The sequence below is a fragment of the Lytechinus variegatus genome, chromosome 1 (assembly GCF_018143015.1).
Source record: "Lytechinus variegatus isolate NC3 chromosome 1, Lvar_3.0, whole genome shotgun sequence".
Lineage (NCBI taxonomy): Eukaryota > Metazoa > Echinodermata > Echinoidea > Temnopleuroida > Toxopneustidae > Lytechinus > Lytechinus variegatus.
In genome coordinates, this window is record NC_054740.1 from 39329501 (window position 1) to 39355490 (window position 25990).

General features: G+C 35.7%; 1 long non-coding RNA gene across 1 annotated transcript; it reads left to right on the forward strand.

Moving 5' to 3' along the window:
- The first annotated feature begins 13073 nt into the window (after positions 1 to 13073).
- Positions 13074 to 23582, forward strand: LOC121413693. The gene is made up of 3 exons (XR_005969764.1): positions 13074 to 13293; positions 15447 to 15518; positions 22734 to 23582. It is a non-coding gene; the product is annotated as an uncharacterized LOC121413693 (long non-coding RNA).
- The last annotated feature ends 2408 nt before the right edge of the window (positions 23583 to 25990 follow it).

The window sequence follows — 25990 nt, forward strand, 5'->3', positions numbered from 1 at the left end:
TGATTTTACAATGACAGCATTGTCATATATGGGCTTTATTGGTCATCATCTTGGCCTATTAAGTTGATTTTGAATAAAAATTGAAATATTTCGATTGCAAACTGCGACAAAGGTATTACATAGTATACGAAATGAAAAGATCATAAGTTTCATAATCAACTTTGTTGGGGTTTTTTGCTCCAATAATGCAATTCGTGGTTTTCATTTTATCCTCTGCATGATTGTGTGATCATCATTATCACAGATTATCTTTATTAATTCAATAACGTGTCATAGCTATGAAAAAAATCTTGATATTTTAAAAGAAATTCATGTATAATAAAGTGATAACAGATTCGAGAGTTTATCATATCGTCATTGTTGCGTACCGTGGGTAGTCACTAAGTGAGCGCGCGAAGCGCCCAGTTGCCAGGTATACTGACCTACTGACATTTTACTGACAGTTTATCTAACTCTGCATTATTTTTTGCATTCATGTGCTGCGCGACATGCTGATTATTGACAACTGCAAGCAAATCCCCTCGGTGATCTTCGTTATGAAGATGGCGCCGAGTACAATATGTGACAAAACTTCCAGGGAACGAGTACCTTTAAGTAAATTTCCAAGTGTCATAACTTTCCTATTTTGCATCTGATCTAATGAAATTGTCAATGTCCTGCTCATTTCATTTTCCTTTTTCTTATTCGAATCAACTTTTGTTGGAATTGAACTTTACTTCAGGAACGATTTATGAATGTTAGGGCCTAATGTATAAGAAATGGATTACAAATGCTACAGACTTAGATTACAGATACATGTACGTCTCTCTCTTCCTGTAAAATATTTGTATATGTGTAAATACTTTTTAATCTCTTTTCTATTTCAGAAAAAAACGAGATCGAAGTTATATACAAAGTTGACGAAGTGGACATGAACTTGACTCATCAGAAAGGTCGAGAAAACCGAGAAGATGGAAGACTGTTTTTTGAACCTGAAATGATTGAACACAAGACAGAGTTGTAATAATATCCCAAGACACTCCCAAAATTACTCTCCGATTCACTGCTGATTTCATTCTAATAATATCAAGTACTTTTATCTGGAAAGCCTATGGAATTTGCATGTTAATATTATGAAAATTATCAGGGCCCCGCGGTTTCATTGAAAATGTTGACAGAAACCTGGTTAGATTGTAATAGAAGCACTATAGGGAGAATTTCGGTTGAAAAAGACATGAGCATGTTGATCAATTAAATATTTAAAGGGCTAGTTCAGCCTGGTTCAAAGTCGATAAGGTTTGACGAGGGGGTCCATAATTACTACAAGCACAGATCTCTCCATTTCCAACATTGAACTGTTATTTTAAGCTACAATGGTTATGAACACATATTTTACGTAGAAATTTGCTACATACATGTTATCGTTATATCAAGGTGTACGAAAGCAAATGTATTTTTCTTAATCGGTGAAAATGGAAATACACCAATTTAAACAATATACACTAATCAGTAGATATTTCATTTTCGTTTTCATTTATTGATCTCTGAGCTTTTTCCATAAAAAGATTAGCAAAGAAAAATACAATAAACAGAGTATGTAGCAAATATTTAACAAGTAAAACAATAGAAAGGGTTGTATTTTTTATGACTTAGTGTATGGGGATAATGCTCTCGAGGCGGCCTCAGTCTATGTGTATCACCACCCAAATTACAGGCCTAAAGGCGGCCTCAAACCCGACGCATGTTTATCAGAGGCCTAACATTAAGGCATACACATTTTTATAATCTGAATTTACTAACTGATTCTTGCATTTTAAAAGATTTTTGTTCGTTTTTGTTTTCCTTTTTTGAGGAATGGTGATCAAAGCTATTATAAGGACAGACTCTTTCAACTGGTGAAATTGCTTTGACAAATGCCAAAAAGACCAGAAGAGCGTTTAAAGGACAAGTCAACCGCAAGAAAAAGTTTGTTTTAATAAAAAAAAAGAAAATCCAACGAGCATAACACTGAAAATTTCATTAAAATCGGATGTAAAATAAGAAAGCTACGACACTTTAAAGCGATGCTTAATTTCACAAAACAGTTATATGCACATTCTGGTGAGTATGGAAATGAGGAGACTGATGATGTCATCCACTCACTTTTTCTTTTGTATTTCATAATATGAAATTAGGAATATTATCTTTTTCTCCTCATTGTCAAGTGAAACAACGATTAATTCCTTCCTGAAGATGTGGGATAAGCATTGTTTGATACTACATGATTCAATCAAGTTGGTACTTATTGTCAAATCTGTTTAAAAAATGAAAAATTGTATAATTCAAACAATAAAAAAACAAAAGAAATAGTGAGTGATGGACATCATCGACTGACCCACCTAGTTGTGCATATTATACCCAGTTTTTGTGTGTCCGGACAGGTTGTGTGTGACCGCATGATCAATATTAGACAGTCATTTTGAAAAATTTACAAGCGAAGTTTCATCAATTTTTAGTACAAAATGTAAGGAAATGTTATAAAGAACAAAATAGAAGATGATTACAAGTATTGAATTCATATACTTTTAGTGTAATCCAAAGACAAAAAAGAAGGCTTCAAAAAGATAAAGTGTCCAGACACCCGACCCTATCCTACTGTTTTGTGAAAATAAGCAATAGTTTAAAATGTCATAACTTTCTTATTTTAAATCCGATTTTGATGAAATTATCAACGTTTTGCTAGTTAAATCAACATTTTTCTGGGGTGGACTTGACCTTTAATGAAAGGACTTAAGTGACGACACGCCTATGTAGCAAAATGCAGCGCATCGTATTGTGTATTCTACATGTGTACTACGCGACTGGCTGATAACTGTATTTGGTATCATAGCTCACTTTCTTCAAGTATCGACTGAAGCTTCAAAAAAGCAGTTCGTAAATGCCCACCGAATACCAGCCCTTAAACAAATGCACACTTGCCTTGATTTGGTGTGATTCCTACATCCTGCAAACGTTGAATGACAGCATGTGTCAAATCTCTCCATCAAGTCCTTCTAGGATATTGGACATTGTTATTTGGAAGCCTTCGGGTGCCTGATGTTGTGCGGAATGGCAGTCAGTTGAAGCAGAATCTCCCAAATTGTAGTGATCAGCAGCTTGGATTCATCTCTTACTGGTACCTGCCAAAAACCACTGTTGGCTTCCAGCTTTGTCAAAACTTTACACTTTCCCAGTTATGCAAGGCCTTCATCAACTGAAGATATTGCATGGATGGATCTCTCGTTCAACTACTTTGTTCAGTGATGTGATGCCTACACAAATTCAAATTGGGATTTAGTACTAGAACCATCCCTGAACACCACTTAGTTTGTTCAGTCACTATTGAGATTACCCCCTTGCTTCAACATGGACCCTAGTTCTTTCTTCACCTTGGGGAGAAGTGGGTGCGGAACTTTCCTGGCTGTATACAGGCAAATTGGTTTGGCATCTGGAGCCAATGTGATCTGGTATGCTGTCTTCAATTTTCCCAATATAGTGAAGACTTGAGGGAATTCAGCCTTGAAGCTTGCATTTTCAGCATTTTGGTAGTCTACTTCCTCCACCTTGCAGATTAGATTCAAGTCTGAACATGCCTTCGTGCTCAGCAACGAACATCTCTAATTTTACTCTATGCCGGAGGAATGCTGTCATCTGCCCGATTACAGTCAGAACTTTTTCACCTGGACCATGTAATTTCTTGTTTGTTGGTTGTAGGTTATTTCTGTTCAGCCAAGGAGTACGATCAGACAGCACAGTAATCAATGCTCCAGTGTCTAGCTTGGAGTGTGTCTCAATCCCGTCTACAAGGATAGCTGCACTCTGATTTCACCAAGAAAGGAGATGTCAATGTCATCACTTCGCTCACTTTGACTTTTCCTCCTGCTTCTTTTTGTTCCCCTTTCTCTGGCTTTAATTTCTACACACACCCTGGAAGTGGTCCGTGTTTCCACATTGATGGCATTTTGCATCCTATGCGGGGCAGTCGGCACGTACATGATTCTGCCTTCCACACCACTTGCAGTTTCCTTTCAGAATCTGAGGTGTTATCTTTGAGAAATTTCCCCTGCTCTTGTGTCGGGCATGCTCTATAGACAAGTTTGAACTCTCACTCTCAGGACCACCTCTCACGACAGACTTGATTGATTGCTTTTATTTCTGCATTCGATGCATCAGACTTAAGTTTGCAAAGTAATATGTACAAATATAGTATGTAAAAAATAATATTGTTGAAGTATAAACATTGAATAATAATGATTAAACAAATATCTTGCTCAATAGATAAAAATACAAATTAAAAGAATGAAGAGACCACCATCGTGAGCGATTAGGCTTGACAAGGCTTTTAGGCTTTTTTCTTTCCTGTAAAATATACGCATATGAGAATACGTCGACTATATTTCTTTCATTTCCAAGGGGATCCACACTTTAAAAGCTTTGTTTTTTAGTGGACCCCCTCCCCCTCATTTCAATTTATGCTCTATATTATGTTTTTTTTTCTTTTTCTGTTGTCTTACGAAGCAAAAATGCCCTTCTGTAAAATTGTACTTGATTTGTATTACTTAATATTACTTTGTATTATGTTTTGAATGGAAATGAAATAAAGAATTGAATTGAATTGAATAATAATGGCGGCCTCATATGGGGTATAAACATTGAAATGTAAACAAAGTTAAGTTTTTGACATGTCATAACTTCGTATATAAGTATTCAAAACTATTTCATTAAACTTAAACATACTGTTATTTAAGCATCACTAATCATCTTGCAGGAGATTCAGGTCACATGACTAAGGTCTTTATTTCATGCAGGGTCAGTGAACTTTGACCATGTGGGGAATTTACGTTTCATTTCATATGATCAAGGTCAAATGTCATTTAGGGTCAAGGAACTCTGACTATGTTGTGGTTTGATAATTATTTCGAGTTTTACTAGATAATACTGAAAACATAAGTTCATATTACATAGAACTAACCTATAGCGGTCATCACGTATCAAAATATTGATAAAATTTGGGGTCACTACAGGAGAATACCGAAGGTAATTCGGGATCAATAAATTGCTAGCAACCTTAAAACAATCAAAATTTAAGATTTAGAATGTTCAGGATAATGTTGGAGTTCTAATTCTTTGTTATATTGGACTTGCATTTCATGATTTGAGCATGACTTCAAATTACTTGGTCGAGGTCAAGATAATTTAAGATCATTATCTTGGATTTAGAAAAGAAGTGATATGTTGCTTTATCTTTTGAAAATGTTTAATCAGAATGAATAAGACATTTCAGATTGATATTTGTTATCACAAATATGACATGGGTAATAGGTATCTTTGTCGCTTTCAAAAATCTATCAACTCACTCAGTATTTCATTATGAATGCCTGTTTCCTCCCTTCGTGAATAAATCATCAATCTTAATATAAAAACGGCCCAAGTCCAAATTTTGGCGAAATTTAGTCAAATATGGGATATTGTTCCTTATACAATGACTCATCTTGTAAATGAATTATGAATCTGAAGTAATCTCAGAAATGCCTTAAATAAAGGAGGAAAATTTTATATGAGTGTAAGAAAAGCCCAATTCATGGACTTGGGCTAACATTCATATCAGAGGCGTTGTTCTTGTTACTAAATTATATGAAGACCAATATGCAGAAATCACTCGGTAATTAGTTAAATGCATGTATACAGATGGCTATTATATACAATATATTCTTATCTAATAAAGTCTGAGGGAATTTAAAACCATCTTGGATTATCAAAAGTTTAATATTCGAAATCAATCATATAAATGTAACACGTGGTCATAGGCCCTAGGAACGATATTTTGCCTAAGGGAGCTGATGGAAAATTGACAAGCAAAAATATATAGGTGCACGGAAAATGAATGTCATTTTGATCCTAAGAAATTTTACTAGCCAAAAAGAAGGAGGGGGGTCAATTCAAAAGTCAAGACCATTTTTGTAACAATAATCAATTTTTCACACCTACCAGAATTCCAGGAGGTTCTGCCCATGCTGCCTATGGAGAATAATATAGCAGCACCCCTAGCATGCATCACCGCTTTCCAGGGCCATGTCGCCCTCGAAGGTTATATATTTCTTTTAAATGTTATTGAACTATTACCAATGCCATAAACGCTTGACACCCACTGACAGATCCAGGGGGCAAACCGACCCGTGCCCCCCCCCCCCCTTTGAGAGGCACAATTAATAATTGGAGTGTAAACATGCCGCTAAAACAGAAGTGTGCACCCCCCCCCCCCTTTGAAAGTGAATCGCTTCTTGGGTTGACTTGTTTAGATATCTATACCTTTCTCTACCATGTCTAATGCAATTTCTTAATCGCAATGATTATATAATATTTCGCTATGAAATTTTGAATTTTGGGTGCATTGTACTGTTAATATTTATTTAAAAAAAGTGGATTTAACTAAATTGGTGCTCACAATGATCTAGGACTTTGTTTACAACCACTTTCCTTTCTTTAGATTTTGAGTGTTGTTAACAGTAAGCATACGGCCATAACAAGAGTGATTTGTTTTTGTGCTCTTTTCAAAACAGTAACAGCGAGTTTTCGCAAACTCGGGGACGCGACATTAGAGTCCGGTAACACAAAAGTTAACGATTAATCATAGACTCGATTTCTAAGATTGATTGTACATTACAGTCAATAGGATTGAACGTAGAAAACTGTTCTACAATTATTGCTAAGCTTTGTGTTACATGCCCTATAGACGTGATTGCCCTGAAAGCATCCCCATCTCTAAACACCTTTAAAGTAGATTGACGAAAAATCTTACTCAAGCCTTACAATCATGTCCAAAAAAAATATACATCATCACGGTCCCTGTCATTAGACTATGGTATCTTGTTTTCCCCCTCTCGAACTTGTCGCTGATTTTGTGCGTTTAGATCTTTAAAGGATTATCTCGATCTCTGTGTGCTTGTCTCTGTCATCCATATACAGCTTCCATTTTTATTTCTCATCTCCCTGCCGCTGTGTCTATTTCAGTTTGCTTTTTTTCTTTCTCTCTCTCTCTCTCTGTAACTCTCTACTGCACCTTGTATTTTATTTTTCCCCATTTAGTGCACTTCTCCGTTCCTTCATGTTTTTTAATAATGTCATTTTCCCTGATGGCAAACGTCATGTTCTTTTGTCCTGTGTCTGTAAATGTCATTATAACTTGTATTACTTCGAGAGGTCCACAAAATAAAAGCTATTGCTTTTCAGTGGATCACTCAATTGTCACAAAATATAATTCAATATCTTATTGTCATATTTCACTTATTGATGTAATAGATGTAATGCTATTTAGTTATTTCAAGTAATGATGATAATATACACGATATATTTTGTTATTGAATTGACTTAATTCTTTTGATCAAACTGCCTTTTTTCAGATTGGTATTTTGTTGGAAATGAAATAAATGAAATAATTGACAGCTGCATGCAAATTACCCCGGCGATTTTCGTAGTGGAGAGTTTTCGCATTTACTGCGGAGTCGCTCTCTACAACGTACCAATTTCTTTGAAAATGCAAGTCAAATCACAATCAATGGAAAGCTGAGAGGCTTTTGTCGAAAGTTGGTGGACCGGGACAGCAGATCATCGGAAAATTTGCACTGGACTAACAATTGCAAATATGTCACTGTCCATAGTCCAGAGACCACGCTGTTGTCCCGGTCGCGAAATTATTTTTCCCATTGCAATTCCGGAAGCCAGTATGAATATTCATGACTTGCATCTTCGGAATGAAACTATACGCATGCGCATGGACTAGATTTACAAAATAAGCCAGTTCGTAGTTCCTATCTGCGCATGATCAAAAGATTCTACCCATGATCAGAGGAAGGTCATTTGTACTATGGTCATTGTGACATGGTGGTTTAAAATCTAATGAGATAAGCACCAACTTTGATGTCTTGATTATTCATATACTCTTTTGAATTGCGGTTTTCATTTACATCCACAAAAACAACAATGCGTCCACGAACGACTGGTATTTCACAGTTTGCCCAAGTACATTCTGCAACATGCTATGATATATGCATTCAAAATAGGAATGCAACAAATACCTTCATAAAGTGCTCATTGGTGTCATTACGTCAAACCTCCGGTTGGAGAAAGACCGCGGTTCTAGACCCCAATTTTCATTTGAAAATCTCAATAACATTTCCAAGCCCCGATATACCCTTCTTGGCCAGATAATCACCGTTGTCTCAATTTCACCTCCACAGGCCAGTAAATGAGCGTTGAGCCAAGGACGAAATGATAAACAACAGCTGTGTTATTACGTAAGACTTCTCTGCCTGTAGTAGGACCTTCAGAATTAAATTATTGTATTCGATATTTAATCACGTTAATAAAAGGCATATTATATTCAGAAATCCAATGTTAGTCCATTTTCAATTTCGAACGAAGAAAATCGACCTCGAAATAAGGAAAGCAAGTAAATAAAATGACAGCATACTTTGCAGGGACCGCGCTCGGGCTGCTGTGTTATCTTAGGACCGAAGTAAAAAAAAACAGGTGTTTTGATACTTAGATATTATTGCTTGCTTGGGGCAGTGGGTTTGTCGTACTTGAATAGAATTGATTGAGGGATATTGGGGTATAGTGTTCTCAAATGGAGGTTTTCTTCATGTGCTATGCTAGTCTCATCCTTCTCTCTAAGGCAAGCTTACGTAATATCTTGCTTTGAAATCTGCCTACCGTAATGAAAGAAATGAAAGGTCATTTGACCAAAATTGTCCATAAAGTAACACGAACTGGTCTATTGTGGTCGTCCGCGTTGACATGAATGAATCAGCACCTTCAAATTGCCGGTACCTTTATATTGGCCTTAGGCGTAGATGTACATACGCAAGTTATGAATATTAATAATTGCTTCCAGAACTCTAGTGGGGAAAAATAATTCCGCGTGCCGGTCCACAAACTTTTGACAATAGCCTCTCAGATTTCCATTGTGATTTGACTTGCATTTTCAAAGGAATTGGTGCGTAAATGCAAAAACTCTCCTATGAATATGGCGGCGAGAACAGCACGTAACAAACTTTCCAACAGTGCCCTTATGAATCCCAGGAATGAGTACCTTTAAAGGAATTTTCAAATGTCATAAACTTTCCTGTTTTGCACATAATGAAATTGTAAGTGTTGTTATCATAATCTTCCTTTGTCTTTCAATTGATAATTTTTCTCATTGATTGATTCCATCTGAATAGCCATTTTATAGATAATATTACGCACTATTTTGTTTAAATTCGGCTTATTTCAATTTCAATATCAATATCATGGCACGTGATCACTCTGGTGTGATATTCTTGTTGTCTTGTTATTGATCCCATTACTTATGATAGATACAATATATAGTTTTCTGAATTTATCACTCTTTAATGCTTGGTTATTATTTTCATGCTTGTAGAAACGTAATGATGTGATGGGGAGGTATAGGCCAGTTCGTAGTTCCTTCATGGACAATTTTGGTCAAATGACCTTTCATTTCTTTCATTATGATAGGCAGATTTCGAAGCAAGATATTACGTAAGCATATTTTACATAGCAGGATGAAGAAATTGAATAGACCAGGTGGCTAGAATTGCACACCAATGAACACTTTATGAAAGTATTTGTTGCATTCCTACTTTGCATGCATATCATAGCATGTAGCACAATGTACTTGGCAAACTTTGAAATACCAGTCGTTCGTGGACGCATTGTAGTTTTTTGTGGATGTAAATGAAAAACACAATTCAAAAGAATATATGATTAATCAAGACATCAAAGTTGGTGCTTATCTCATTAGATTTTAAACCACCATGTCATTTTAGTACAAATGACCTTCATCTGATCATGCGCAGAAAGGACATTTTCTTATCGGTTCTTAGTATCATTTTTACTCTATAAGTATCTTCATTTTAATTTGAATCTTGAATATGACTTTTTTTTTACATTTTTCAAGATATCATAATACAATAGATATGAGTTCAAGGGACTCAATATGATTGATTGATTGAATTTATTTATTAAACTTCAAGTTTGACAAAGCAATTATATTACAATGTAAAATCTAAGACATGTCATAACTATTCATCTAAATCTAAAAAAATGCAAAGTAATCAAAGGCAATTTAAATAATGACGAAATATGAGGCAATCTCCAAATGTTGAATCTGCAGTACCCAGAAAAATATCAAGTCTTCTTTATATGAGACCACGTGATTTTATATAGTTACCATGTTACGTTACCAATTGTACTGTGAATTTTCTATTGCATTACCTGGTAATATAGATGTTATTCATGCCCTTTCTTCCTTTGCTCGTCTCTTGAGCTCTCTACGTATTCAACAAAGTGTGAAATTAAAACTATTTTTCAAAGTCCACCTTTGAATGTTCTGTTTAATGGCTCCTTCAAGCCGGCTTCAGTCTTGCATTTGGGATTTGACTCAGAAGTGGACTCAGACCGGCTTGACCACTGGACTAAAAAGAGCGAACAATGATTATTGCTAATGAGTAATAGAAAATGTTGACACGATCAGGCAGAGGACTTGACTTGTGTGTATGGGATAATGCTCTCTAGGCTGCCTCGGTCCACTTTCGGCAAATGTATCACCACCCAAATTTTCAAGTTTATGTTAAAGGGGAAGTTCACCCTGACAAAAAGTTTATTGTAAAAATAGCAGAAAAAATAATAAAAAATATTGCCGAAGGTTTGAGAAAAATTCATCAAATAATTAAAAAGTTATTAGAATTTCAATTATTTGATTTGTGACGTCATATGCGAGCAGCATTCCTACATAGCGAATGGTAAAAAATCAATGAAATTTCATTTTCTCAAAACAATTATTAATAGTTTTCACTGTACCTTATGTATATCAATAGACAAATCATTTCACACCCGATCATGAATAAAAAACAAAATTAAGTCATCAGGAACCATACAAAATTTCAAATTCATGCATTTTATATTACATAACACATGGGGCAGCTGCTCGTTTATGACGTCACAAATCCAAAACTTTGAACTCTAATAACTTTCTTACTCTTTGACGGATTTTCCTCAAACCTTCACCAATATTTTCTGCTATTTTTACAACAAAGTTTTCTTCAGGGTGGACTTCCCCTGTATTATGACTTTCAAAATGGCCGCCATATACATTAAAAGTATTTAGTTCAATGCAAAGTGGGAAACCAATAAGCACAGGATTGAGCACCATAAATACACGTAATGATGATTTATGGGTAAAATGTTGTCTGAAAGCATAATCTCTATAAAGATATTACATTTATTCTGCCAGTTAGGGGATAAATACTGTTAATTATTGAAAATGGCCGCTACAGGCAATGTGAATGAGAACAAATCATTTCAAAAGAAATTTGGCTTTGCTTGGCCAAATGGTGATTTATGAGTGAAATATTGTCTGAAAATATGATCTATAACAATATATATCATATCTTATGTAATTCAGGTGATAAATACTGTATTTCCACATTCAAAATGGATGCCATATGCCCTTTTTGTGAACATTATTTGTCTCCACTCAAATTGTATAATACGATAAGTGCCTATGGTGGTCATTTTTCAATTTAGAAATACAGCATTTATCACCTTAATTACACAACATTATGATATATCTAGTTAGAAACCGTGGTTTTAGACAATATTTCACCCTTACATCACAATTCATAATTATATGCAATATTTAGAGTCAAGCAAAGCAAAATTCTGTCAAAATTATATGTCCATGTTACAATATACACAATATATTTAGAACCTATGGCGGCCATTTTGGATTTCAAAGTACAGCATTTATTACCTCCACGATGTTTAAGACAATATTTTTACTTTTTCATCACAGTTATATGCATTTTTATGATTCTCACTCTTTTGAAAATTAGTTTCCCTATTCGCATGTTACATAATTTAGTTAGTGCTTGTAGAGGTTAATTTTGTCAAAATACAGTATTTATCACCTACTAGGCAGAAGAAATGCTATAATTTAAATATATATATATATATATATATATATATATATATATGTGTGTGTGTGTGTGTGTGTGTGTGTGTTTTCAAGTAACATTTTACTCATACAGCAGGATTATATGGATGTCATAGTCAAGCAAATCCAAATTCTTACAAAATTATATGTCCCCATTCACATTGTAGATAATACTGTTAGGACCAATAGGGTCCAGTTTGAATTTCATAATACAGCATTTATCTCATGTATGACAAAAGAAATGATATGTCTTGCTATAAAACATGTTGCCAGACAAAGTTTTCCTCGTAGATCACAATTACATGCATTTTATATTTCTTACTCGTGTAAAAATTAGTTTCTCCATTCGCACTGTACATGATGAATATAGGGCATATGTCGGCCATTTGAATTTCAAAATACATGATGTCTCTAGTCAGTATTCCACTCGTTTATATGCATTTTAGTGCTCACTCTTTTTTTTGGCCCCGGCCATTGCCATTGCACATAATGCTATTTGGGGCAGTGGCGGCTATTTTAGATATCAAAATACAGCAATGTTCCCATATATGATATAATAAATTATATTTCTCGTAAGTAATGATGATTTGCATATATTAGTTCGTTCATACATCGCGATTTTTGCGGTTTAGTGCTCTTTTAAAAAAAATTAGTTTTCCCTATTCATATTGTACATAATAGAGTATACAATGGCCTATGGCGGCCATTTCAAATATCAGGAAAATAAATATTTTGTCAAAAATTATTTTTTCAGAGAGTATTTCACTCCTGCTACATGATTTGATGCATTTCATAGCCAATTTGCGGAAAATTCTCAAGGTTACACGAGTGGCATCATTCAGATTCGTAATCAGCACCCTCGAATCGACAAGAAACCATAAAAAATATTGTATATATAAAAAACAAGGTTTGGTCAAGTTTCTATGGGGCCTATCCTGGACTAAAGGACAGGCTCTTTCAACTGGTGAAATCGCATCAATAAATGCCAAAAAGACAGGGGGAGTGCGATGTACCAAATCTATTAGTCTGTTTTGAAATCTAAAGCAGTGGACCGTAATATTCAATTATGTTCCGAGTTTGTTTAGGTTTTTTTACTGCAAAAGACCAAATAATAGAAACGGATCGTTGAAATCGTAGTTGACCGTTGTTGTAGTTGTCTCATTTTTTAATTCGCCATCAGAGGACAGAGATTTCTTGAGCTTTTCCTGTATTGATCACCTCAAAATCGCCAATCAAGATGAAGCGTCTTTTGGTTCTGTATCTCGTTGCAGCTATTCTACTGGCTGAATATATGGATAACTGTAAGTTCTAGTCTGTTCGTTTTAAAGCTAAACCCAGAGGGTGTACAGGTGTATTAAAACGCTGTTATACTCCGCGTCAGGGACAATTTTTTGTTTCGCCCAACGGGCCGGTTCGCCCACCAGAAGTGAAGGCGAGACTTAGGGATCCAAATGTCGTCCGTCCGTCCGTCACTCCGCAACCGTGAGTCAGTTTTCAACCAAACTTGGATGGTAGATGGACTTGGGGGACCTGCATAATATGCTGCAATCAGAGGTCACATGGTAACGCCAAAGGTCATTTTGAGGTTAATTTTTGACACATAACACTGCAACCGTAAGTAACTTTTATACCAAACTTGGGTTGTAGGTGTACTTAGGAGACTGCATGTTCAGGCGCGCCGGAACACTTTCAGTTTGGGGGGGCAAAACTTTTAAATTAATGATGACAGTTCCCCAAATGACCCCAACATGGCCAAAGTTCGTTGTCCCTAAGTGACCTTTGACCTTAATCATGTGACCTGAAACTCAGGCAGGATCTTCAGCGATATACTATTACCCTGAATAATATGTCTAAGTTTTATGAACAAGGTCCATATACTTTTTGAAGTTATGACAACATTTCAGAAACCTAATGTTTAAGATTTTGATATTGATTTCCCCAACATGGTCCAAGTTCATTGACCCTAAATGACCTTTGACCTTAGTCATGTGACCCGAAACTCACGCAAGATGTTTAGTAATACTTGATTACTCTTATTTCTAAGTTTCATGAGCGAGGTCCATATATTTACTACGTTATGATGACATTAACTTAAGCTTGGTTAGGATTTCAATAAAGACGACGCCCCGCACAATGGCCCGGGGTGAAACAAAAGTGTGCCAAAAGTCATTTTGGGCAATTTCAGATTTTAAATTTTGTCATGCCCAGCTGAAAGACAACACTTTGAAGAATACTCCAGCAAAATATTTTATTTCAATAAAGGTTGTTCATTTCCTACCTCAAATCGTAAAATGTGACATTTTGCGAAATGCCGCGTATATGACAACTTAGTTGAAAAACAAGCCATTTCACTGGAGGGTTTTCATGTAGGAATCTGAAATGGCACGCACATAATCCTGATATATTCCTTTTTCGTGTAAAAGGGTTCAAAGTAGATAATAGACACATTTCAGGAGGTTTATAGGATAATTATTCCTCGAAATATGCGGATAATCCATTTTTTGCATTTACATTAGAAAAGTTTACATTTCCGTGGATTTCCGTTTAAACTCTATCATCATTTTGCCAGATGTCTAAGCTTTAAGTCGATACCAAATTTAGCTGCCCGTTTTTGCCCGTTTTCATGTTAGAGCCACTTTTACTTGACACAACACCCCATAAACCTGTTTAAAAAACGGTCATTTTTATACCGCGCAGTCATCGCAGCGCACCGTGTGGGTGTACGTACATTGCCGTTCATTTTTGCACGGCGAGGACGATTCCCCTTCCATTCCATGAAAAAGACATGAATTCCAGGCATAATGCAAACAAAATAAAGGTTAGTAACGCATAAGGGCTACCCGCCCCTCTTCCAGAGATAAAAGTAACTTGTAGAATAATTTTAGCCGAAAACCCTCCTCATAGTAAATCATTCGTGGTGTTATTATACTCTGCGTTTTACCCAAGTCTACACCGCTTGATAAAGCACGGTTTATTTTTTTTTTAGATTTGTAAGTATTTGTTTAATCTAATTATCATTTTTATGCCATAAAATCATTTTCAGGATCTCATTCGAACTTTTTAGGCATGTGAGAAGCATAAACCAACATTCACTCTGGTCAATGTTAAAGTAACAGATAACACAAAGTTTATATACTGCACATTGTTTAGCGTAATTTGTCTTTTCACAGATAGGTTTTAAGTAGCCAATCGAAATTTGGTATCAAAGTGACGCCATATCGGCTTTGAATTATGTTCAGTCGATTATACGCCCGAAATTAATCTTAATCAACATGTCAAAGTAAAAATATAACCCGGAATATAATTTTGGCGCACTTTCAACTCAATCTGGCCCACTGTGCGCCGTCGCCGTCGGAAAAGCGGCGCCTATATTCTCGCTCTGCTACGCAGGCAAGACTTTGTTTTGTTAGGAAAAAATAAAAAACACAAACATCTTTCAACATTGAATCCCTAGATGGAGTGGATGCTCTGCGGAGCTGGGGTCGCCGCCGCCGTGGTTCTTTTAAAACTGCTCATGAAGGCTATGGTAAGTTGATATTTCTGAATACACGATACAACCACTGATGTATGATGGGTGCTCGGCAGGGCCATGGATCCCCAAATTCTCAAGACAAAGAAAATGATTTCACTGTTAGAAAATTTATACTAAAAAACACAAAAATTTCTGCAGCAGTCTCGAGAACACCTGTAATCTTTTTTCACTGTGTAGTCTTATATGCATTTGTGTAAAATTATAGAAAATTGTTATTTGGTGTATGTAACCTTACAAATTTATTGTATTAATATTGTTTCCCCTTTTTTCCAAAACAGACCTGTTCTGTAAAATTTTAGAAAATTTGGAAAAACTTTCCAGTTATAACAATTTACAAAATGATTTCAGTTATATCTTTCTGTAAAATCTTTTTTTTCTAAGAGTGTATGGTACTGTATTCATATAAACAAATGTATCACAAAATTAGGCTTTTGTATTAAAAAGCTTGTTCTTAGAACATGTCCTTCGTGGAGGCGCCTATAGGTGTAGCGGTTCTGACTCTCGCCTTGTAATCAGAGGGTCGTGTGTTCGAATCCCAACATGGTCTAGCGTCCATTCGCAAGGCGTCAATCCACACTTTGCCACTCTCACCCGGGTGCTAATTGGGTACCGGTAGGAAACAATCGTCATTGTGGTTGGTTTAGCAAGTTTGCGCCTAACAGGCTGCTTGAAATGTTATGAATCCAGTGACTGGATAATAATAATTGTGAAGCGCTCTGAACAGTCGGAGATTGATAAAGCGCTATCTAAATGCCAATCATTACTTATGTTTTTACGAATATTCTTTTTTATTTATTTTTATTATTTATTCTTCCTTTTCAACCCTTTTCTTGTTTCCAAATAATTTTCATCAAAATATCAATTATGCACAGTTATCATACAATGTGTACGAATCAAGTTCAACGTCAAATGGTCATCGTGGCGTCATCTACGCGCCATTTTGTAAAATCAAATTATCAATCAATATTCTCCGTCATCATTCATCAAAAATGAACAATATTAACATCAAATTGACTTGAGATCCCGAGTCAGCTGTCCACGTCATCAAAAGTCATGTACACGTCATGACGCGCATGTACGAGCGCGTCAAAATTTTAAAATGCTCAAAATCACGTTTTGATCAAAGTAGAGTACGTTTCAGGTCATTCTAAGCATTTCAGGAATTTTCGCTCGTATTTTCACGCGCGTAACGTCCTTACGCAACGTAAAATCGCGCTTTTTTTCGTCAATGCTTTTTTAATGAAATTTTGATACCTTGACCGAGCTTCTAAGACCAGTAATAAAGGAATTAGCCTCCGTCAAAGTTTTCAAGAGATGTTGAGCAAAGTGCATGCCTGACATACTTTCTGCTAGCGGCTTCGACGCTTTTTCAAATGGATTGAAATTGCATTAAGTGCATGCTGTTACTCCATCTCCTTGGTCAAAGCCCTTCAAAGGTCATTGACCTTTTTTACATTATATACCATATACGGTAGAATGGTATCTCTGAGATAAAAAGGCGCAGATTGGTGATCTTGGTGTCAAAATGCACAGATTCTTACAAGAAGATCAAATAAAAGCAAATCAAGTACCTACAATGCTCATTCACCAATGAAATTCAAGGTCAAAGCCTTTCAAAAGGTCAATGACCTTTTTTTACATTATATACCATATACGGTATAATGGTATCTCTAAGATGAAAAAGGCACAGGTTAGTGATCTTGGTGTCAAAATGCAGAGGTTCTTACAGGAATACAGGAATAAAATGGAATTTAGTACCCAGAATGCATATCAATCCATAAAGTTCAAGGTCGAAGGTCAATGACATTTTTACATAGGCTATATGTCGGATAACGGTATCTCTGAGATAAAACGCTGCATGTTGGTGATTTTGGTGTCAAAAAGCAATTTTTGCAAGAAGATAAAAAGGCACAAAATAATAATAAAGAATTATCCTTCACTTTTGATATCCAAAGTCAAAGGTCAAAAGTTAATGAATATTTATATATATCCATGCATGATTCCCCCCCCCAAAAAAAAAAGAAACAGAAATCAATGCATTATATTCACATTTTATTTGTGAATAATAAAAAGAAAGATAGCTATTTGTAATGAAAACTTGGTTGTTTAATAATTTCACTCTGAAATGATAATAATAATAATATAATAACCATATTTCTAATGCGCACATATCCACTCCGAGGAATGCTCAAGGCGCCTGACAATTCATCATAAATTCAAATATAAACAGTAAATTGGAAAAATTTAAAATCACATATTAACCAAAAAAATACGCTCAAATTCATAATAGGAGAGGGGGGGTATTAGGGTACACATATTATTGGACGTTATGAGACATAAGATAGGTTTTCAAGTTTGTTTGGAATGACTGAAGAGAGGATGATATTTGAACAGTGTGGGGAAGTGAGTTCCAGAGACGGGGTGCTCAGCAAAGAATGTTTTGTCACCCCATGTCCTCTTCTGGGTTCCTTTAGTTTGATGGAATTAGATGAGCGAAGACCAGTACGAGTAGTAGAAGAGGAATGAATGAGGGAGGAAATATATGAAGGGGCAAGGTTATGAAGTGAACGGTATGTTAGAAGCAATATCTTATATTTAATGCGTTGTTCGACGGGAAGCCAGTGAAGGTTTTTAAGTAGTTTGGTAGTGGGGGTTAAACGTTCAGATTTTGCGACGAGTTGGGCAGCCATGTTTTGAATTTCCTGTAATCTGCGAATTTGATACTTCGGAAGGCAAAAAAGGAGGGAGTTACGTTTATCAAGATAAGAGGTTACAAACCATGTACGAACTGTTCAGTCGTTTTGGGGGTTAGATAATTTCTTATTGCACGGATGTTCCGGAGATTATAATTAGCAGACTTAACAATATTAGAGATGTGAATATCAAGAGTCATGGTAGAATCAAAAATGACACCAAGATTTTTTGCCTTTTCAGAAGGAAAAATAGGAGCTGAGCCGACCAGTATATATGACTGATATTTATATTTGCTAGTTGTTGCCTATAGCCTAACATTAGAAATTTTGTTTTATCATCATTGAGTTTAATAAAACAATCATTCATCCACTTCCGTATATCTGAGATGCAGTCCTCGAGATCCTCAATACATCTATCAAAGTGCTCTTGTATTGGAGAACATGAAAGTACAATTGTAAATCATCTGCGTACATATGATGGCTAATATTATGTCTTTTAATCACATCATGAAGTTGCATGATATACACGTTAAATAAGTGAGGGCCTAATACTGAGCCTTGCGGAACTGAGAAATCAAGGGTTACAGCTGAAGATGTTGCATCTTGAACATGAACTGCTTGAGATCTACTGGACAGGTAGGATTGAAACCACTGAAGAGACAAACCAACAATACCAATCTGTTTCAATCTACTTTTCAAAATACGATGGTCAACGGTATCAAAGGCACAACTAAGATCTAACAACACTAGTCCATTAAGTTTACCTTTATCAATTTCTACTAAAATATCATTCTGAACTATGAAAAGAGCAGTTTCCACACTATATTTTTCCTTGTAGGAAGATTGATAGGGTATCATGAAATCATGGACACTTAAGAAAGTTTGAAGACGGGAGGCTATTATTCTTTCGATTAACCATGTTAACTTGCCTAGAAACTTTAAATTAGCTACTGGGCGATAAAAAATGAAAATGAAAAATATATTTAGGGGTTAGAGGCCAATCAACTATGTCAATAATGGCAGGGAATTTACGTAAACAGGTCGATAACTTGATTGTGGCATGTAGGTATATAGTGATTCTGATGGGAAAAAGACAGATCTGCGTGGAAAATGAACAGAAATTTAACAGACCAATGATGATGTCAAAATACAGGTTCGAGGTGAAATTGAGATCAAATAGCACTTTTTAATATACATTGTAGTAATGCATTGCCAAAAGTGTAAAAACAATAAATATGATATAATTAGAAATGGTGAAGTTGTCTAGAATAGCAGCATTTAGATATGCATTTCATAAATCTAAATCAAGGTACTTATTTCTCTGTAGCAATAGGTCACTTACCTCAAATGCTACAATCAATACTGTAAACTATAACTTCATCTGTAAATGGAATGGATATGCATCATCCAAAAACATTTTCATCGAACCAGGGACAATGATGAAGAATTAAAATAAGGCAATCATTAGAGCTGCAGCTTTTGTCATAGTAAATGAAGTTAAGTGTCTCAACTTTAGCAAGGAGTAATTAAAAACTTGAAAACCTTCTGACAGTTTCAGGACTTTGATCTGGCCCATTCAATGAAAGCATAATGTTCTGTCAAGGGATATCAGACCAATATTTATTTTATTACTGATATGTTGCACAGCTTGGTTGCACAGAACTGGGAGTGGTCCTGTAGGAGTTTTGTTAGGTCGATGGATGTGTACTTGTAAGCTATTATCACCCTTTGAATTTCAATATTATATGCCTAATTTGTGCATGATAGCAATCAGTTGCTCTGGACCAAAAACATGATCCTTGTACAAGCTGATACCTAGTAAAAAAGCATCATGGGTGACGTACGGCAGCTAGAGAGCAGATATGAAGTTTTGTCCTGCAGATTTAGCATCTCAAGAGATTCTGGTAGCTCGGAATGAGAGGTAATCAATAATAATACGGGAATTCATCTTTTTAGAAGTTGAGATACATGCCATTTATTATGACAAAAGCTGCAGCTCTAATGATGTCCTTCATTTCATCTTCATCGTCATCCCTCTGCTGTTTAGAAATGCTCTCAGATGGTGTTAGTTGTGACAAGAGAGTTAGACCTATCGTATCAATTTTCAGAAGATTAAACTAATAGTTTATAGTAATTATTATAGCAATGAGGTGAGTGGACTATCGCTGGAGAGAAAAAGACACAACCTTGATTTAGATTTTATGACGCATTAAATGCTGCTGCTTAAGATAAAAATCATTTCAAATTATACAATTACTTTCATCTATTTTTTTTCATTGCTTGGCAATGCATCGCAGTATATGAAGAAGCGTTATTTGGTTATCAGCTTTTTTTTTCTTAATTTCCACTGATATTTTGGAAAGAGTTCATTGACCTCTGACCCCTAAATACTTTCTTCATGACCTTCATTATTTCAGACTGAAATTATGAAAGCTCCATGTTTTCATTACAAATTAGCCATCTTTATTTACATTATCACAAATAAAATATGAACACAAAGGATAAATGTGTTGTTATTTTTTATGTCATACAGATTATACATATATGTATACACACATATATGTATATATATATATATTTATATAGATATATACTATATTTCAATTGATCTTGTAATTCAAGGATGAAAGTTTATTCTTTATACTGATTTTGGTCTTGTTTAATCTACATTTACTTGTATACAATTTTTTGCATTTTGGCACCAAGATCACTATCTTATTTCAAAAAGAACATTGACCTTTGTCCTTAAATTTTAAGGGTGAACGTGAATTCTCGATGCTTAATTCTATTTCATTTAATCTACATGTAAGAATCTGTATATTTTTGACACCAGGACCACAAACCTGCGCCGTTTTATCTTAGAGATACCATTATAGAATATGGTATATGATGTATAAAAGGTCATTGACATTTGGCCTTAAAATTTATGGGGGAATGTGCATTCTAGGTACTGAATTTTATTTGTAATTTGAGATTCTGGTAAAAATTTATGCATTTTCACACTATTATCACCAACCTGCGCCTTTCCATCTCAAAGATACCATTATACAGTATATATGAAAAGGTCATTGACCATTGACCTTTAAAAAAAAGCACTTTCCCCAACCCGTATTCCTCATAACTTTTTTGGTAAATGTTTACATCCATACCTTCTATCAGTTAAAAACCATTTCCAATAATTGTATTCCAGATTGGCTACTTTGGGGTCTAATTTAGGGATACTAAAAGCTGATTTTTTTTCAGGTGTTGTCCGAACTGTGACTTTCTAGCTTTTATCTTATGAACAAATGGAATGTCTCTCCCTGATTGAATAATGCGAACGCGAGGAGCGAGGGAGCGAGCTAAATGTGATAGAAATTTCGGGAATTTTGTCCTTAACCATTCTGAGCAATGTTTTTGATTATGAACAAGACGCAAATGGAACTAATTAGTTCGAGCACGAAGTGCTAGCTGACATTGATGAATTGTCATAAAGAAGAATTTTAAGTAGTTTGTTAATATTAATGTCAAAGTAGGCCTGTAAATGCTAATGAAAATGCGAGCACACAGCGCCGGCTGATAAGTTTTGACGATCTGACCTGAAAAAAAGAATATTTTGAGAACTCCATGGAATACATGAAAAGAATAGGTATTTCAAACGAACATTATTTTTCAAATGTCATAACTTTCCTCATTTGCGTCTGATCTGATGAGATTGTCTATGTTCTTCCTGTTTCATTTTCTTTTTTTTATTCGAATCAACTTATTGTTGGACTTGAACTTTACTGCAAGAGCTTATACTTATCAGTCGTACTTCTCTCTCCACACACTCGAATTTTGATCGTGAGATACAGAACTGAATTTATTGGTCACAAACACACGAACTTCTAAGGTCTACGGTATCCTTAAAAAGATTCTTGTCCAAGTCATATTTACATTTTTGGCCTTGCTTTTTACATTATATGTATACTCTTCGATGTAAATGTAAATCGTACATGATTCCTTTTTAATTTCGGGGGGGGGGGTCATCGTCGTTTCTTTTCTCTCGATTTAGCCTCTTGACACCTAACTTGAATTTCACGGAATTTCTTATGTTTTTTATTGTTGTCTTTTTTGTTTTGGGTCGTTGAAAACCATTCATGAGCGCGCCAGCGAGGGCTTCAATGAGATATTAAATATTCATGAGGCCGAATATCATAATACTGTTGATGTAACATGAAATGATCTGGAAGCTCTCACTATTTCATGAGGTGAAATGATTCCTACACGTATAATTATGCTATTGCACGCTAAATTTAACCTTAGAGCCACAGGCGGCGGAAGCCAAAAATCTAAAACCCAAGTGATTTCGCACGCGCACGCGACCCGACTGATTAGTATAAGCCACTGCAAGAACAATTTCTGAATGATAGGGCCTAATTCATAAGAAAAATAGATTACAAATGTTACATACTTAGAAAATAGATACAGATGGGTCTCTCCCTTCATATAGAGCATTTATGTGTGAATACATTTTAATTTCTTTTCTTTTTTTCAGAGAAAAATGAGATCGGAGTTAGAGACGAACTTTACGAATTGGACAAGACCGTGACTCATCAGAAAGATCGATAAGATGGAAAACTGCTTTTTGAACCTGAAATGATTGAACGCAAGATAGAATTGTAATATTATCTCAAGGCACTCCAAAAATGTCACTCTGATACACTGCTGAATTCATCCTTATAACATCAAGAACCTTTTGGGGGAAAGCCCATTCAATTTTGCATCATTATTATGAAAATTATCAGGGGTCCGTTTTCATTGGGAGTTTTGATAGAAACCCGGCAAAATTGTAATAGAAGCCTTATAAGAGAATTTCTGTTAAAACGAATGAGCATGTTGATCAATTAAATGTTTAAAGGGCAAGTTCAGCCTGGTTCAAAGTTGATAAGGTTTGACGAGGGGGTCCATAATTACTACAAACACAGCTTCGCAGTGGAACTCTCCATTTCCAACATTGATCGGTTATTTTAAGCTACATACAATGGTTTTGAATACATATTGTACGTAGAAATTTGCTACACGATTATTGTTTATATCAAGATTTAACTGTATTTTTCGTATTTTCTACGCGGTGATATAAAATTGAACAATATATACAGATCAACACATATTTAGTTTCGTTTTCATTTATTTATCTCTTAGCCTTTTTCATAAACAGATTAGCAAAGAAAATACGACAAACAGAATATGTAACAAACATTTAACAAGCAAAACAATTTTTAAAAAGTTGTATTTTCTATGAGATGTCTATTGTTCAGGGCTGCAGGGGTTGCCAATATAATCATATAGTTTGACTGCGTGACACATTCGTGTGTCTATCTGTATTAAACACACAAGTAAAATATCTATGTACTTTTCTTTCTTTCTTTTTGTTCGTGGCAGAGATTGACTTTTCCCTCCCTCCCGAGTCATTCGTGTCCTTTCGAGACCTCCATCATCTTCAAGCATTTTAGCTAAAGACGGTGGGCTCTTTGGCACTGCTATGAATCGCTTATTTTCCATGCGTAAAAAAATTTTGAACAAAATGATGTATAGAGTTTAGTATTCTCTTTGTATTTTGTTACAAGATGTATGGAATAAAGCATATTTGTGCATTAATGCTAATGCAAAGAATCCACTGGGCCGGCGTCAGTTGGCATGGTTGGTGCCAGTTCGCGGCAACGCAAGGCGGATGTGGTGTTACGGTGTTTCCAATAATGTGCCGCGTGCATGGCGTTGTAGTGGCCCAAACTGCTTCGCAAGAGTCCCAACTGCCATGTGGTGGCGCGTGTATAACAGTGTCAAATATTTCGTCGCGCCAAAGTCAATATTTGGCGCCGTTACGCGCCGCGACGCGCCAGTTGGGAAGCAGCATAGAGTTATATAAACCTAAACACGTATGGGAAGCAGTTTGAGCCAATGCAAGCTACTATGCACCTTATCGGCGACTATAGATAGGCGCCACGACCGCGCTTTGCATTGGCGCGCAGTTCGCGCTGGCACAGTGCAACCTTATATTACCCATAATGCAATATTCAGTGAAGTCTTGTTCAGTGTTGGTCAGATCGCTCCCTCTTTAAATATAAGGGTAATGGAACAAGAATGGTGAATTAAAAATATATACGGCATATTATAAGCTTGTAATAAAGGTAAGAAAAGAAAAGGAAATAGAATCATGGAAATGTGTGTGGAATATTAATTGCTATTTGATGTTTGATTTGCATGGATTTTTTTTAATTGACGCATCGAATTACCTGGATCAGATATGGCATTTCTCAATTGTAATGCTGAATTGCAACGACTCTATAGTCTATATAATTACCTTCGTTCACAAGACTGAGGAATCTTCACGAATTCTTCGGTCTTGCGTTTCGCACCGATAAAAACAGGTGGGTGTTTCATAAATCAATTACATATGAATCATATAACAGGAGGAAGGATCGCCAGCAGTGCGAAAGGGGCTTTCACAATTGCTCGTGCGATCGTTTGCGATCATTTTGGTCGAAATATATGTTGCACAGAGTCGCAACGGTTGTTAGCAGACTCGTCCCACCAATTGTGAAAGGGGCTTTACGAACAGCTTTATGAAACTCCGACCGGGTGTGGCTTCTTTTGGGTACCGTATCAATCACTCTTGCATGATAGCCAAAATTGGCCGACAGAACACAAATAGCGCATTTTTTTCACAAAAAAAATATAATATCAAACGGCCCAACATGATTGATTAATTAATAGAATTTTATTTATTTCACTTCACGTTCAACAAATAGTGGTGACATATGAGTGAATCTGCAATTGTTGAATTGTACATGGACCCAGAAAAATATCAAGTCTTACTATCTAGGAGAGGGCACGTATTGAAGAGTAAAGAGCCGAATTCGGCATTAATTACAGAAATTAAACTTTACGTTAACAATACATTGCATGATATTATATCTTTTTCAGAGTATTTTACTATACTGGTTATTTTATCCCCGGGGGGCCACTTTCATTCACGAGTGCATACCATGCGCGACCATGGGGTCTCGAAAAGCACCCTAAACACGTAATTTCCATATTCTGAAAGTGCACCCATTAACAAGTATTGGCGTGCGAAACCCTACCCTTAACAAGTATTGGAAACAAAACGATACTCTTGGCAAATATTCCCTGAAATGAACCCCTAACCAAGTACAGGAATGTTTTATTGTTACGAGTCCTTCGGTCGTCGGCTTTACCTTATTTCGTTTAGTACGACCCCACCTTCTACACCTCGCGCAAATCGGCGGGACTCTAAACACGTAGTGTTGGGGCAAAAAGGACATCCTTTATAAAACATTTTGATTTTGTTTTATCATCCCCGCAAATTCGACCCTAAACACGTAATTTTCCTAGCGAAATAGATACCCTTTTTTCATTATTTTTGTGTTTTTGACACCCTTATCACGTTACGTACGTAACGTGCCCTATCGTGAAAAAGACATCCTTTTTACGTGTTTTTTTTTGGTCGCGCATGGTATCCACTCGTCAATGTAAGTGCCCCCCGGGATTTTATCTTAATAAAAATTATCTAGTAAATTGGTTGGCTCTATCGCTCAATGTAAAACCAATGACAGGACTGTATCTGTTCAAATATCATTTCATTCATCGACGTCGTTATACAATCGCAGAAAATATAACCGTGGGAAGACTTGTGCACCTTAAAAGTTCACAATCCCTTTGTTATAATCTGAGATTACGGCTCCAACTATGACGCCTGCTTCTTTTATCATGATCAGAGTAAATATTATTCGG